We start from the raw sequence: 17,715 nt of genomic DNA on the forward strand, positions 1-17,715 counted from the left end.
CACACACACACACACACACACACCATAAAAGTGAAGCATCCTCCTCCTGAATTTTGCAATCTTTTTTACTCTGGATAAAACCTGGCCTCACAGTCTCAGCTCTGGGAAGAATTTGGTTGAAAATGTTAACCTCAGTAATGACCCTGGCTCGAGCATCCTGGGCAAGTGAGCGTGATGTCCTGCTGGGGAGCTCAGCCCCGATGGTGGGGTTCTAGATGGTAAATCAGGAGCCGGAGCCACAGGGCTGGGTTCTGCACCAGCTGCGCCTCCACACGAGAGGAGCAGCCGGCCTCTGCCTGGCGCTACCCACAAGTGTTCCGTTTTTACCGCGTGAGCTCAGTGACAGTACCTCTGGGGTATTTTGACCTCGATCACATATGGACTAAAAAAGAATGCCAAACACTGTGGTATTGGTGAAGAGTTTACCAAACATCTCTCAAAACAGCAACAACGCAGACATAATTTCAACAATTACCCCAAACTACAGATATGTTGCTGTTTGTTTCATCATTTAGGGGGGGGAAATGCTTCTTTTATATTATTTCTATCAAATGATTATCTGCAACACAATTAAATTGAGAAAAATTAGACTGAGAACACTTTTTAAAAATTTTTATGGTGATCATAAGGTAGAACTGTGGAAGAAACTTTCGTACCGTAAGCTCCATAATTAAAAGAGATGATGAAATATGAGCTGACCACAGGCTGGAAGAAAATGAGCCCTGAATTGGGGAATGTGACAGTGCAGCATTTTAAAATTATATGCCTCTTGTAAATACCTGAAACTCATGTCTCCCCTTCTTTAAGCTGATAATTCCTACCTAGCTCCCCAGAGCAAGACCTCCTTCCACGCTGTACAGAGAGAAAATTAGTTCCTCACATTCAGTTCATTGATCACTGTAGCAGGGTATCCCTGAGACAGTAACACTAGTTATTAACATATTAACTAGTGTTCGTATCTAGTTCTATTTTTCCTCAGAGCCTCACTGACAATGCATTAAAATCAAGGCTTATTCTCAAGCATATTTGGTTACTTGTCACGATTCGAAATCTTTGGCACAGCTGAAGTCCCTTTCAGAATGTTGGCTTTTCCCAGATGATCAGTGAGTGCCATTCTGAAAGCCATCACCCAAAACTACGCCTTCACCTTCACATCGAGACCAGGGCTGAAATTCCATTCTGAGAGAAGGCGAGAAGGCGCAGTCAGACCGTGAGACTCCCCAGTGGAAATGCAGTGTTCCTGGAAGCAGACGACCTTGGGTTAATGCAGGTTAACGCCCTGAAGGAGATGACGTGTCCCTGGTTACTCCCATACAACTCAGGACCTGATGATGAATGAGTTCTAAGGGAACAATCCAGAAACTGGGTGTGAAGGGTCATGACAAACGACCCTCCCCCATCAGGTGATGGCTGGAGACACATCTTTGGGTATGGAAGATGGGGCTCAAATTTCAAAGAGAAGACCGTGAATCCAGGAATCCTGCACGGAGGGCAGTCCCCTCACCAGTCCGTTACTTGCAAAGGAGTTTAGGGATTAGCTATCGTAGAAACTTCGCTGTGGGCCAGAACAGTACATGGGTCCCTTGATTCTAACCCATACTCTTTCCACTTTACCAGAAGGGACTTATCCCCAGCCATGGCAGAAGTGGAGGAGTACAGACACTTATTTCTGGTAAAATAAATGTGCTTTGGGTCTCCCACATTCCTAGCTATACAACATTTTCTCTAGGAGAAAGGAAATGATGAATTAGACTAAAATAAGAAAAGCTTTAATAAATGCAGCTTAGCAAGGAGTATTGTCATCTCCTTGTTTTTGTCCTTGATAAAATATCTTAAGTCTTTTAAGATTTCTCTTTTGTTTTTGTTTTTTACCTTCCACTTATCTGACCTCCAATTCGTATCCCATTAGTTTTTGTGGCTAGATCATAGAAACCAGAAACACACACACAACACACACACACACACACACACACACACAGCAAACACCTCTGCCCATCGGGTAAAAAAGAAAGCACATGTGTGCACGTGCATGTATGTGTTTCCGGGTGTACATGTCACAGCGCGAAGCCAGCTCCAGAAGAACACCCAAATTAACAAGTTGTCCCACAAATAGCCGGATACACGACGGCCTCTGTTCAACCCAGCAATTGCGCTGGAACCCCAAATTAGAGTCTTCATTGTTCTTTGTTGCCTTTTTGTTTTAAGCTCAACACCAACTTTTTTTTTTTTTTTTTTGCTGTAAAAAAAAATAAATCTGAAAACAATAAGTCTTGTTCATTGACATAAACCGGCTGTCGGTTCCTTGTGGGACTTCTGCTGATAAAAACCAGGGAAAAACTATTTTATTTGCAATGTAAAGAATTTTAGCCTGTGGAGGTTTTTTTAGTTCAACAGCAGTAAAGGTAGGGACAGCAACCAAATAAACTGTTAAAATCTGCATCCCCCGCCCTCACCCTTCTCCCAGTCCCGAGAGACATAATTAAAACTCCAGAAAGTGAGAAGCTGTTACTAATACTAACATAACTATTTAGTGCAACAGAATCATGCATTTACCAACTTCATTTTTTTTTTTAAATCGTTCAAGCTGAACTTTATTTTGCTATTTCACATACAAGGGCCTTTTCTCCACGTTAAGTACTTTAATATGGTTTGCCAATCAGCCTGTTAATATTTGTCAAGGAGTAGACATGTTGGCCAACAATGGGACCATACTTATTAGGACTACCAGGTACAGTTTAGATGTGAACTTTATTTCCTCTGCTGAAAATGGTCTAATTGAAGGCTCATGTATTATTAGTCTCATCCCAATTCTGTTAGGAAAGAGATTTATAGTTCTAGCTGACTGAACTGTCTTTCGTGAGGTTTTGTATGCAGTCAGAATAGAAATGGGTGCATATATAATAAGTAGCATCTTTGTTGGGGAGTCTGAAAAGAAGCATGCCTCAGCCTTGGGGGAAAACCCCCCCAAAAAAACCTTGTTCAATATTTGCCAGAAAGAGACAGGAAAGGGAACAGATATTAACCCTTATTTTTCATGTTGGCGCACTACTGTTGAGGGGTCAACTTCCTGCTTTTTACCACACACATACACGCACATGCACACGCACTCATCCTGGTCTGACTGGCCCCCCAAGATCTAGACACCTTATGAGGAAGCCCATTCTTCAAGCTTCGGTTCTCAAATGTCAAGTTTTGAAGGCTTGCAGTAGCAACTGCGTTGAACTTTCAGACTTCGTGAACTGTTCCTATCACCTGGTTTACGTAATGATGTGACGATGTCGTAGAGTCCAGCAGTGTCACAGATCTTCCCCCTGGAACCAGCTTTCCTGAGAATATCTAAAAGCACTTTACAAACTCCCAAAGGGGATCTTCCAACTAATTTTATGGCGTATTTGTCCAGGGTCACTGAATGGGCTGGAGCACCTGGATTGAATTTCTAGGTGTTCTCATGTATTCGCCCCTCCTGGTCCATCCTACGTGTTTCATTTTCCATTCGTTTATAGTGTCTGCTTGATTGTCACAGTGACCCTCAGCCACCCCACTCCCCTCCCCCCACACACACACATCCTCAGGCACACATTCTGTCTAAATTGAATGGAACCATAAGGACCTTAGAAAGGTTAGTTAAGTCCTCTCTGTCTTTGTGTATCTGTAATGGAGGATAAAGTACCTACTTAACAGGTGTTAAGAGACTAAATGGGATAGTACAAACAGTGAGGCTGGAACGTGTCTAGCATACGGTAAGAATTCAGGAAGTAGCAGGATTTACCGTCATCATCATTACACTGAGCTAGAGGCAAATCTTCATAAGAAAGCAGCCCACGCAATGCAGCGAAGGTCTTGGTAATAAAAATAGTATTGGTGGTAGATGTGTCTCACACGCAGCCTTGGGCTGAATGATGGCTGCTCATCTTTCTTCAAAAGATAGAAACCCTTTCATGAGTGCTTTGCCGCAGGCTTTCTAGAATACCACCTGAGGAAGTATTTGCAGCTTACCAGTGGGAATTTTGTGTTATTCAGATGCGAGCTCATGTTGGGGTACCAGACTTCATCAATGCAATCGATTCTCTCCCTATTCCCCACACATTTCACCCTGATGCCAACTAAGAAACAAAAGACATCACATGGGAATGAACCTAGGGAGGGAGGGGAGGAGGGAGGGCGGGTCAAAAGACTAAAAATTATGATCCAATTGAAATTTAGTTGGCAGATATTACTGATGATTAAAAAGAAAAGGCAAATAAAGGCCAGAGGGATTCTAGCATACCTATCTGCATCTAAAATTTTTATCTGTTAAGATTAAGGGTGCCTACCAATCCTCATTATTAGTTTTTTTCCTCCAAAGTCTTAGTTAGTATTGCAGTCCCACCAGTATTACCTTTGAACTAGTTTTTCTGGATGACTCTTTTTTTGTGTGTGAATGATGACCAGTTTCATTTAGCAAGCAGAATCTCGGGAGTGTTTATGCTTATTAGGACACAGGCACGAGAAGAGGCGTGGGGGAGGCTCTTCCAGCAGTCCGTGGCTAACACTTTATTTTCACATGGAAGATGTCCAGTGCACTTTTTTAAAGATGGGAGTCTCCTGGTCAAGTTCTGCTTCTACCCACTCTCTACCCAGCTTGAATCATGAAACTAGGCTTTGGCCTGGCCTTCACGGAAGGAATAAAGAGTACAAGGAGTTGAGTCGTGGAAAGGTGGGTGGCTCTAAGAATAATTTTCTCACCTTATCCTACAAACTATAAGTCTCTTGATAGTATGATGACTGCTTCAGTAAAATCCTAATTACCTCTGAAGCTTCAGAAAGGAGAAGAAATGGCTAAAAATGTGATCTTCCTGGATGCTAGCATGAAACTCTAGCTGTTTTTTATGGAGTGTGCAGGCTGCTTGTGGGTTTCTGATAAAGCTGGTTGTTAGTGTGATAGAATATTGTGGCAAATCTGGTAGATTATTCTGAGCCAAGAATCTGTGCCATGTGTATCCCAGGTTCGTAAGTGCCTGAGCTAGATTGATTATACAATATGGAAATGTGCGGAGAGAGAGAAGGCCTGGGGCGGGGGGGGGGGAGAAAGAAGAAAGAGAGCGAATATTTATCCTTTTTAAAATTAAATTTATTGGGGTTACAATGCTTAAGATTATATAGGTTTCCAGTGTATAATTCTATGATATATTACCTTTCTATTGCACTGATTCCCACCATCCAAAGTCAGATAGATCTTCTGTCACCATATATTTCAGGGGTCCCCAACCTTTTTTGGGCCACGGACCGGTTTAATGTCAGAAAATATTTTCCCAGACCGGCCTTTAGGGTGGGACTGATAAATGTATCACGTGACCGAGATAAGCGTCAGGAGTGAGTCTTAGATGGATGTAACAGAGGGAATCTGGTCATTTTTTAAAAATAAAACATCGTTCAGACTTAAATATAAATGAAATGGAAATAATGTAAGTTATTTATTCTTTCTGTGCGGACCGGTACCAAATGGCCCACGGTACTGGTCCGCAGCCCGGGTGTTGGGGACCACTGATGTATTTGACCCCCTTTACCCTTTACTGGTCTCCCGGTAGCCACCACACTGCTGTCTGTGTCTGTGAGTTTCTGTCTGTTTTTTGTTTATTTGTTACTTTCAGTTTTGGATCCCACATATGAGTCAAATCATACGGTTCTTAACTTTTTCATAACTTAGCACGATATTCTCAAGCTACATCTATGTTGTCGCAAAGGGTCGTATTTCATATTTTCCTATGGCTGTGTGGTATTGTTCCACTGTCTCTAGTACCACATCCTTTTTATCCAACCGTCTACTGCAGGACACTGTGATTGGTTCCACGTCTTGGTGAGAATATTCACTTATATGTTATGATGCTTAGAGGTCTGTGTGCTGGTGGTCAGAGGGGGGACTGAGATGTCACACAATCAGGGGCTCGGTGATGTTGATATGTGCCAGGAAACAAGCATACGTGCAAACGAAGCTGCTTCTGTTCGGGGGGGGGGGGGAAATATCTTTGCCAGGGAGCTAAAAAAAACAAAAACACCAAAACACCCTGGAATTCACTTTTGAATGAAAAAAATCCTTCCTTCCAAGCTGGGTTCTCTGTGAACAGCATTTCAGTCCAGAGGTCTCAGGAAAAGGGCAAGAAGTGGAGAAGAGAAGCATCGGTTGCACCTTCCTGGAAAAGCCCAGGGCTGTCATCTCCCAAAGCTTTCGAAGTAACCATTGGAGGTGATACATCCTGTACCTTTCAAAGCTGTCCCCGCTTGCACCGACTCTGGTATGCCTGTGTTCACAGGGCAAAGGCCATCCCCCCCCCCCCCCCGTGACTGTCGCATCAGGATTGTTTCGTGTGTTTTAAAGAGAGATAGTGCCAGTTACCCCGATAGCATGACCCAAGGATAACAGAGAACAAAGCTTTCTAACTTAGAAGAAAGGGATCTTTGAGGGAGGCAAGGGTGTTTTTGACACAGAAACCCAGAGGGCAGAGTGGAAAGACCGCTAACCATTTGATAGGCGTGATTTCTGTATGTTTGCCTGTCTCTCTTTGTAGGCTGAAATAACCCTTTTGCAGACAAGGTATTTTTTTAATTGGGCTGCCATATTATTTATTTTACAATTAATAGAGATAATAATTTTTTTTTTAAAGAAACCCAGATACAGTGGTAACAATAACAATATTCATTGCTTCTGGGTTTATTTTTTGGACAAAAAGTACATAGATTAGCCTGTAAAGGTTGTTTATAGAGTGTGGAAACAATATAGGTGATGTGTTAGTAGACATTCTTGGTGGTGAGAAAAGAAAGCTCACTCTTATTATCTTAATTATAGATAAAAGAATTTAGTCAAAGGCTATCTGGGCTCCCAGGATTAGCCAGAGGCTGAAGGGTATCAGTTTTATAAAGAGGGCAGAGAACAGAGGAGCTCCACACGGCCTAGAAAGCTTGCAGCAGACACAGCCTGGCCAGGATTCCACAGCTGCTGCCACCGGACACTGCCCGCCATCACTACTGGACACTGTCACCAGCATAGAACATGTGATTCAGTCTGCCCTTGCTGGGCTTTACCTGCCCCAGAACCACGAACCACAGGCTGGGGTGAAACATGTGATTGACCAAGCCTGCGTGGTGTGCTCCACTGAGACCTTAGTCAACGAGAATTCTCCAAAAAGAGAAAGGTAGGTTGGATGCTGGATTCCTCCCTAAAATAGCATATATTGACCATAGGTGATATGATTAAAATTATGGTATTAATTCCTGATCCTAAAGAGAAAAGCATCCTGGCCTATTATCAGAGGGCGATATTTTCTAATACATTTGTGAGTGTTTATCATTCAAAAAAAAAGCTATAATTTTATTCTGGAGAAATAAAGAATTAAGTTGGTCAGGATAACTCGGCTGCTATAAGTAAGTCAAGAAATGGACATTCATAACCGCTCGTCTTCATGTCCTTTCATCTAGACCAGTGCAGTCCAGTAAAAGTTCCTGCAGTGATGGAAATGTGACTGTTGAGCAACTGAAGTGTGGTTAGTGAGACCAAGGAACTGACTTTTCATTTTATTTAATGTTACCCAATTTAAATTTAGAAACAAATAGCTCCATGTAAGCTAGCAGAGGTGTTGGATACAGCAGATCTGGGTGAAATCTTATGAAAATCATACCCTCGTAGTACAGAACTGAAAGAGATATTTGAGATTCCACAGCAAGTTTGAAGTTTGCTGTTTTAACATAAAATATGTTGAGTTCAAGATAATTAGGTTTTACCTGATGAGAGGGGGCAGGGGAGGATACAGAGAAGGTCATTCTCAGTGGTAAGATAAAAGACAGGATCACAAAGAGTGAGAAAGGACCGTAGGTTAGCACCAAAATATGGGATTTCTCTTACTAGTATTTCATTTGAAGAGGAGAGAGAAAGATGATGAGATGTGACCTTAGAAAAGGAGAGTCTGACTCAGTCCAATAACAAGGACAAGGAGTAAGCCGTGTTGCCCTCGGGGCCGGATCTCTTGAAGTATAAGAAAAATAAGATGATAGCTTTGAAGAAATCCTATTTAATATTTGGTTGTCAAGAGTTGCTAAACTATTGCTGTGAATGCCTCTAATATACCTAAGGATCATTTTATTTAAAAGAAGAAGGAGGAGGAGGAGAAAAAGGAGAAGAAAGAAGAAGAAGGAAGAAAGAAAAGGAAGAAGGAGAAGGAGGAAAAGGAGAAAGAAGGAGAGGAAGAGGAAGAAGAAGAAGAAAAAAGAAGCCTGATGTTTCTCTTTTTGTGCTCTCCTTCTAATCAATGCTGTACCTTGAAGACTTTTGCTATACCAACGAAGTGTCCATGCTTTGGGAGTCTAAAGAGAACACTGCTAGATGACTAGCAACATCAGGCAGTTGCAACCTCCAGAGAGGAATGGGCTGGTTTTCAGGTAGTGTGCAGAATGACCACAGAGCTTGCCCTGGAAGATGTGGACTGTAAGGGTGGCTTCACATACGTGTCCAGAGGTGAACTATATGCACAGCAGGTGGCTGAAACTTTGGTAATTTATGACCACCAGTAAGATTTTCCAGGGAAACGAAGCCACCAACATGTCTTCCTTTAACCTAGGACAACCTGCTGCCTATTTTTGTATGGCTCACGAACTAAGAACAGCTTGTACCTTTTTATATAACTGGAAAAATCAAAAGAAGAATGATATATTGTGACATGTAAAATTTACATGAAATTCAGTCAGTGTCCACAGATAAAGTTTTCCTAGAACAGAGGTATACCCATTCATTGACACATTGTCTATGGCTGCCTAGTAGGGGAGTTGCAGTAAAGACCATATGTCCATATGTTTGCAAAAATGTCACTTTACTGAAAAAGTTTGTCAACTCCTGAGCTTGGCAACGGCACAAGTGTAGGTCAACCTTCAAGCCACTTGAGAGTCTTCAACCCACTTGGAATGTATTAGGCTCCGCTCAGAAAGGGTAGTTTTGCCTTTTCATTTGCGACTTTTTTCACCATCCTCCCACTAGCCTATAGTCTTTTTGGAGACAAGATAGTGTTTATCTCTTATATCCTCTATGGTGCCTTATGAACAGAGGGTGATCAATAGTTATTGGATAAATGATTAAATGAATGAAAGAAGGAATTAATAGATAGATAGATAGATAGATAGATAGATAGATAGATAGATGATAGATAGATGGATAGATGGGTGTTAAGGTGAGTTCTTAAATAAATTACTTACCTTTACATTATTTTTTTCTATAAAATATCAGAATTATAATACTTGTCATAAGTAATGAGCTAATTAGTCAGCTAATTACTGGAAAACCTTAGGATACTATTAAGAACAGTGAAGTGTAACAGAAGGATCTCTCTTAATTGAAAACCACCCAATCGTTTCCTTTTGAACTGACCCGTCCACAGTGTGCCAAGCCAGTAGGTAACTCTCTTTGTCTTCATTTATGTCTGTTTTTACCAGCTGAGTGGTGTACATACCAATAGCCCCCAATATCTGCCTAGGGAAGTTGTGCTCCATACTGCAACTGCATAATCCAATTAAACACTCGGACAATTCTGTGACCAGAATAAAGTGGGGAGAAAAAGTAACATTTGCCAAATACCTTCTCCAAGCCAGGTGTTGCCTTGGACATTTCGCACACACCCAGAAACCCCGATTCTCTGGACCAAGGTTCTCTGGCACACATGTTCTTTGTTAAGTTGTATCTACTTGCAGCCAGCCACGGAGTGGGACCACAACCCTGCTGATCCACTCTCCTGCTCTCTTCCTAAGCAGTATCGATTCCCTTGGTCAAATCAATTGCACGGCCATTTCCATTTACACATCACTTAGCTGCCTGAGCTGATGGCTCCTGCCAGGCCCCAGTCATGCTGTTTCGATCACGGAGATTCACGTTGCCTCAAACCCTTCAAGTGGAAAGCTGAATATCAGAGCACTAGGCTCTGAATTCTGAAGCATTAGCCTAGTGGTTTTTTTTGTTTGTTTTTTTGTTTTTTTTACAGGAAATTAATGTTAAGATTAGTAGAAAAACAATCATCAGAAGGCTGTTTTGTTCAACAATACAAAATAAATTAGAAATTCTTGGAACACATATGTCTAAGTAACGAAGTAAAGACTATCACCAATTGTTTTCCAAGCTAAGCATGCATTTGCCGAGACTGATAAACACCTTTGGTAGCAGATGGCTTTTTAGATCTCAAGTTCAATTATCTTTTTAAAAAGAGAAAATGTGGTGACTGTAATTATCTTTTATTATTGGGTGCCGGCATATTTTGGACTATAGTCTTCTGCTATGTTTACTTGGTTCGCATGAAGATGGCAAAAAGCAAAATCCTGAGCTAAATGGGAACAAAACCCCTTTTACAGTAGTGGCCGCAACCCAGAGCAGCCGCGGTGGGAACATGAGAATGGGAGCGTAGGGACCGCTTATTGCTGGAAGACATGATTTTGCTTTTACTGTTTGTTTCAATTAGTAGGAGAAGCAGGGTTACTCTTCCTGGCAAACTAACCTACAAAACAAGCATATGTTTTAACAACTATAGTTTAGCATAGGGGCCAGGTAAATTTTATTGAAAATCACAGTGGTGACTAAAAGTTGATGTAGAAGAATACTCCTGTTGTCGTCTTTTTAGAATGTGGTGGAGATTATGCTAAAACTAACACAATAGACAGTAACTGCATTCTTGGGGACATGGGCAAAGCCAGAGAAAGAGTGTTTCTGGTGAGTACATTCAAAGAGTGGCCTCCTAAAATGCCTTCTCAATATCATAGGAGTGTATGTGTAGCAATATGCAGTCGGCGCTCTAGACCTATAGACTTCACATCCACAGATTCACACAACCCAACTGTGGGCAGAAAACATTTGGGAAGAAATGTTATATCGTTGCTGTTGAATGTTGTGTAGTTGGGGCCAGTTTTGTCCATGCTGAGCATGTACAGACGTTTTCTTCTTGTCATTATTTTCTAAGCAATATAATATGACAATCAGTTACATGGTGTTTACATTGTATTGGGTGTTATAAGTAATCTAAAGATGATTTAAAATGCACAGGAGAATGTAGGTAGGCTCTATGCAAATATTACACCCTTTTAATTGGAAAGGATTTGAGGGTCCATGGATTTTGGTATCCCGTGGGATCTTGGAACCAATACCTCGAGCATTCCAAAGGACAACTGTATGGAATAAGCCCTAACTGAACTTGAACCGCTGGTTTGTTTTTTTTTGTTTTTGTTTTTGTTTTATAATTTTATTTTTTTAATGGGGTGACATCAATAAATCAGGATACATATATTCTAAGATAACAAGTCCAGGTTATCTTGTCGTTCAATTATGTTGCATACCCACCACCCAAAGTCAGATTGTCCTCTGTCACCTTCTAGCTTGTTTTCTTTGTGCCCCTCCCCAGCCCCTATCCCTCTCCCATTCCCCCCTCCCCCCCGTAACCACCACACTCTTATCAATATCTCTTAGTTTCACTATTATGTCCCACCTACGTATGGAATAATACAGTTCCTGGTTTTTTCTGATTTACTTATTTCGCTTCGTATCATGTTATCAAGATCCCACCATTTTGCTGTAAATGTTCCGATGTCATCATTTCTTATGGCTGAGTAGTATTCCATAGTGTATATGTGCCACATCTTCTTTATCCAGTCATCTATTGATGGGCTTTTTGGTTGTTTCCATGTCCTGGCCACTGTGAACAATGCTGCAATAAACATGGGGCTGCATGTGTCTTTACGTATCAATGTTTCTGAGTTTTGGGGATATATACCCAGTAGAGGGATTGCTGGGTCATAAGGTAGTTCTATTTTCAGTTTTTTGAGGAACCACCATACTTTCTTCCATAATGGTTGTACTACTTTACATTCCCACCAACAGTGTATGAGGGTTCCTTTTTCTCCACAGCCTCTCCAACATTTGCTATTACCTGTCTTGTTAATAACAGCTAATCGAACAGGTGTGAGGTGGTATCTCATTGCCGTTTTGATTTGCATTTCTCTAATAGCTAAAGAAGATGAGCATCTTTTCATATATCTGTTGGCCATTTGTATTTCTTCCTGGGAGAAGTGTCTATTCATATCCTCTTCCCATTTTTTTATTGGATTGTTTGTTTGTTTGTTGTTGAGTTTTATGAGTTCTTTGTATATTTTGGATATTAAGCCCTTATCTGAGCTGTTGTTTGAAAATATCATTTCCCGTTTAGTTGGCTTTCTGTTTATTTTGTTATCAGTTTCTCTTGCTGAGCAAAAACTTCTTAGTCTAATGTAGTCCCATTCATTAATTTTTGCCTTCACTTCTCTTGCCTGTGGAGTCAAATTCATAAAATGCTCTTTAAAACCCAGGTCCATGAGTTGAGTACCTATGTCTTCTTCTATGTACTTAATTGTTTCAGGTCTTATGTTTAGATCTTTGATCCATTTTGAGTTAATTTTTGTACAGGGGGAGAGACTGTAGTCCAGTTTCATTCTTTTGCATGTGGCTTTCCAGTTTTCCCAGCACCATTTATTGAAGAGGCTTTCTTTTCTCCATTGTGTGTTGTTGGCCCCTTTATCAAAAATTATTTGACTATATATATGTGGTTTTATTTCTGGACTTTCTATTCTGTTCCATTGGTCTGAGTGTCTATTTTTCTGCCAATACCATGCTGTTTTGATTGTCGTGGCCCTATAATAGAGTTTGAAGTCAGGTATTGTAATGCCCCCAGCTTCGAACTGCTGGTTTAGGAAGACTTCTGGGTCTCTCTATTTGTTTCAATACTTTCTGCTCTTCTTTCATTCACCAGGCATGAGTACCAACCTGTGCCAGACCTAAGCTTTTGCTGAACTTTTCTTTCCTCCCATCAAAACTTACCTATTCAACATGCTGATTTCATTACGAGCCGTGCAGGTCACATAATGATCTGGAATTTTCTATTCTTTTATCAGAGTGCTAGAACTGTCTCTTGTGCTTTTGTGCTTACAGACTTTTAAAACTCACTGTTCTATGTGATACGGTATGAGAATCACATAAGCTGGATTCCAGTTCTTCCTCTGATCCTTTATACATTGACATTATTGTTATACAAATTGGTATGAGTAAGTAAATTATGTACTTTGGCTATGGAATAATCTCTTGCTTCTGAAATACCTGTAGTTAATAAACAAGTTTATCTTAAAGGTAAACTTAGATCAAATCATATTTCAAATTTTATATTAATTTCTCATATCTAATGTTTTAAATAATAACTTTTCCAACCTTAATAATAGTTATTGGCCTGACCTGTGGTGGCGCAGTGTATAAAGTGTCGACCTGGAAATGCTGAGGTCGCCGGTTCGAAACCCTGGGCTTGCCTGGTCAAGGCACATATGGGAGTTGATGCTTCCGGCTCCTCCCCCCTTCTCTCTCTCTGTCTCTCTCTCCTCTCTCTCCCTCTCTGTCTCTCTCTCCTCTTTAAAAATGAATTAAAAAAATTAAAAAAAATAGTTATTACAGTTAGAGTTAGAGATAGCATTTCATAATTCATAATTTTATTCCTAATGGGAAAGCTCCCATTTTCAAGTTGTTTTAAGGCTATAATGGATATGTTTTCAAATTATGGTTTTAATAAAATTTATTCTAATAACCTAAACTCTTAAGTGTTCTAACTTTATAAATGTCAGAAACATGGCTATTTATAGAAAGCAGCCATGGAAGGGAGAGTATTGTTTTGTGATCTAGTCAAGGTAGCATTATATTGAGACAGGTGATACAGTAGAAAGAGGCTATTCTGTCTCCTATATTTTCTGTCTGGTCCCTCTGTTTTCTTTGAGCCTTTGCTTCCCCATTTATAAAATGGGGAATAATAATGTCTTGCAGTAATGTTGTAAGGGTTAGAGAGAATGCATTTAAGGTGCCTTGTACACAGATTAGATGCTCAACACACTGTTATCCCATAACTGTCCCCACATCCACATCTCTCTCAGAACGAACTCTCTTAGGCTTAGGCGCCTGTTGCTAATGGGATGAACAGAATGGACTCCTATACGTTATCCAAAGACATCGCTTCACTGCAGGCTGTCCCAAAAGTATAGGGAAAATCTGACTCGATAGCAGATGACTGGTGTCCAGCTGCCTTTGCACATATGCCCAAAGAGTAAAAAATATGATGATGAATATTCCCAATTCAATCTCGTTTCTTCTATGAAAATCTTTGTCGATATGAGACGTGGTATGGCATTGAGCTCTATATACCCCCAGACATGAATGCAACCAGAACTAGGAGGCAACTAAAATAGTAAAATAAGTAGCCCAAGGTGTTTGATTTGGCAGGAGTCGGGGTAATTATGTTGGATCATTTCCATGCAAAATGTTAACATCAAATAGAAAATGTTTCTTTTAAGCAAAAGATGTGAAGGCACCACTGTAACAACGACTCTTATCCTGGAGGAGTCATCCATAAATAGAGTTACCATTTGAAAAGAAGAACTGAGTATTTTTACGTCTGTGAACATGTGCCATTTTTCCCTTTGAGGCACTTCGGGATGATGGGATTCTGAGGTGCCATTGATTTTCTTGGGAACAGAAGTAATTCTGTAACTTGTCAGTGTGTTGACATGGCCTGCCCTTTCCAATTTCTAGCGTGAAGCCAAGTAGTGTTTTATTTAGCCTGACTGAACACGGGCGAAAACATTCATTATACATTTATTTTATTTCTTTAGAAGTAGCTATTTCCATCACAGCCATTTCCTGATTTGATTTACAGTTTGGGAAAATGTGAGTTTCCCGCTCCTCCAAGAGAACACGATGAACATCGCCTCACATGATTTGCCAGGCAGGTACAGAGATGTTTTTCCATAGCAACTACCTGTGAGTGGACCGTAGGCTGTTCAAAGGGCCTTTCTCAGCATGCAGTGAAAATCAGATTCCAGTGCAAACTCAAGCACCCGGATGAGGTGCAGAAGCCGTGGTGTGCTGGTGAACCTGCTCTCTGTTGGGTTGAGTCCCGGTCTGCAGGGCTCACCCACTTTTGTGCTCCTCCCATGGTCCATTGCAGCGCTCACCGGATTCCTGAATACTTAACGTTGGCGCTCACAGAGCTGTTACAACTGGCTTTAGCACACCACAGCCGCTAGAGCGAGTTTTAACATCTCAAGCCCTGACCATATTGAATTTCTTCTGGCTCAGAGATGAAACTGACAGGTGCCTGTCACTGGAGGAGCCTGTAGATTTTTCCCCCCATTTGCTGGCTGTTCCTGCCTCGTTTAAAGCTGTCTTTCCTTTTGCAGTAGTAGCCAATATCCATGACACCTGTGAAAGTCAGACACAATAGACCTCTAATAAAAACATTGATTCACACAAATAAAAGATTCTCTCTCTATCCGAAGAGTTAAAAATCGAAGACGACAAGAGCACGTCTTTCCCCAGCAATTAGCGCAGACTGGCTGCTCGCAGGAGTCGATGAGACTCGCTTCTCTCCCAGCCCTCAACCTGCTGCGGGGGTTTTGCTGACACCATGCTAATGGTCCTGGCTTCTAACTGCTGCCTGCCCGTCAGTGGCTGGCGGAGTGATTTAATTCCTTTATGTATGTAATACAGCAAAGCGCTTGGAGCCTTGCAAATGGCACTGTTTAAATCAATAGATAATGATTTATTACATATTGTGGAGCACTTATAAATATATTATGAAGCAAGGGAGCACCACAGCGTCAGGGCTGGTGGGAGTCGCGGGGGGTGGGGAGAGCCATCCACGCTGTTTTCTTCTCCATTCCACTCTGAGATGTCATGTGACTCTGGATCATTCATTTGCCTTCGCTGTAGTGCTTTGTTTTGTACATTTGGAGAATGGTGTCACCCGTGGTAGGCTGCCAACGGTGTAGAGGCACGGGGCGGCGTCCGGCATAACATTCCTCATTTCCAGAGTCAATATGGTAATAAGGTTTGGGCCCTGGATTCTTATAAACCACTAAAAAGAAATCACGCTCATTTATTGGCATCTAATGATTTCTTCCTTTGCTGTAAGAAAGGCAATATTCTGAGTTAAAAATCAGACGATACTCAGAGCAGCCTGGTGTATAAATGATCCAAACTCTGGATCCAAAATATGTATAAAACTGGGGATACCAACGGCACAGTCAAGCGGATTGGAATTTGCACTGCAAGTACCTTCAGAGGTTGTTACTATAGACTCCTGACGCTCCGTCCTGGGTAGAGCGGCCGGAGTGAGGCGCTGAGGAGACCTCTCTAGGAAAGTGCATCTCTGTCCGGTCAGCGCTTTCCCTCCTCCAGGGGGTGCCGCAACCCATTTTCTGACCTGGTATGTTTGCATAATAAGGTGATTTTAGCTCCTCTTTTAGTATCCTCTCTCTCTTTTTTTTTTAAGTATTGTAAGACAGCCAACTTGTGGATGACATGAGACTCCTGTGGAGGGAATTAAAATAGGGGAAAAGGAGCTTTTCCAGAGAATTCTGAATCATGGGATGCATAGAATACATTTCCATGCAGACACGATCCCAAGCACACACAATCCCTTCTGAGAACACACCTGCCCCATCTGTGAGGCTCCAACCCCATTGCCCGCACCCGCCATATTTAAGTGTGTGGTGAATGGGGTTGTAAAAATGTTTCGTGCCACATATTGGAGAAGTAGGTGGCCAGTTCAAAGTTCCATGGAGATGTCTCTGGACAGTCGGTTTCCAAATATAACGTGTCAGGTCAGGAGGAATTCAGGCACAAGCCGGAGCCTGCTTTGACAACTCTCTGTGGTGGCATTACAGCCGGGTTGATCCTTAGTCCCCTTTGTCTCTACAATCCTACTCCTCACCCACCAACCCCCACCCCACCCCTGGGCCTGCACTTTAAAATAATTGCTCCGAAGCTCTCTATTCTAGTCAGTGTGTCTCCTTTGTAAGGTAGTGGAACCAATCAGCTATCCTAAGCCAGCTGCTTAGATATATGCCAGCATGGCTCATTAGAGTACAGTCATAAACTCATTCATAGAAGTATCCTGAAGGATGTTTTTATTGCTTTATTGTGTGTATAAATCTCTTTGTTTGCACACAGAACACGGACTGAACAAAATGATGAGCTGCAGGTTCCATTTCTTGCCTGCTCACTGAGCAGGCACATTATAGTCTATTTCAGGTTACTCTTGCGTAAATAATATGTTAGTGACTGTGAGCATCATTCACGCCACACCTTTGTCCTATTTAATGCAGAGCGTGCAATACGAATAAATGCACTGATAAGGGTGGAGCATGACTTGCACACCGGGGATAATTATGGCTCCAGACAAATGATAGGATGAATTTTTAATTGCTTTCTGGAGCCATCTCTCTCATGCATGCCCCAGACTTTTGTTTTGCAAAGATTAAGGGTAAAAATTTCAATGTCAAGGAGTAAAACTCATTTTACAATCAACTCTGTGGTTGCATGAACCCAGGAAGAAACAGGATTGTGGTCAAAACAATAGCTCCTCTCTACCTCTGCTCACGACCTGATTTGAGTGTTTGCTTTGTTAACGGCTCCTTTCATTTGGATTGGTTTTTATTTGGAGTTTCATATTGGACAGAGAAACTTAGCAGTGGTGGAAGGGGCAAGAGTTTCTGTTCTGTTCCTACAGCAATTATCTTCATTGCAAGAGAAGCCAGCCGTTGCAGCTGCACCGGGGAGCTCAGGCATCCTTGAATAAAGCACGCCTGCACTCATGCACGCAGAAATGTGAGAGACACTATCAAATAGACAGCTCGCTGAGGTCTGGCCAA

The 17,715-nt window shown here is 41.6% G+C and overlaps 1 protein-coding gene across 2 annotated transcripts in view; it reads left to right on the forward strand.

Annotated features, from left to right (window-relative positions):
- Window positions 1–17,715, forward strand: part of CREB5 (cAMP responsive element binding protein 5) — a 409,450-nt gene that overhangs the window by 231,607 nt on the left and 160,128 nt on the right. The gene's annotated exons all lie outside the window — the stretch shown is intronic.

Source organism: Saccopteryx bilineata, chromosome 7, assembly GCF_036850765.1.
Source record: "Saccopteryx bilineata isolate mSacBil1 chromosome 7, mSacBil1_pri_phased_curated, whole genome shotgun sequence".
NCBI lineage: Eukaryota > Metazoa > Chordata > Mammalia > Chiroptera > Emballonuridae > Saccopteryx > Saccopteryx bilineata.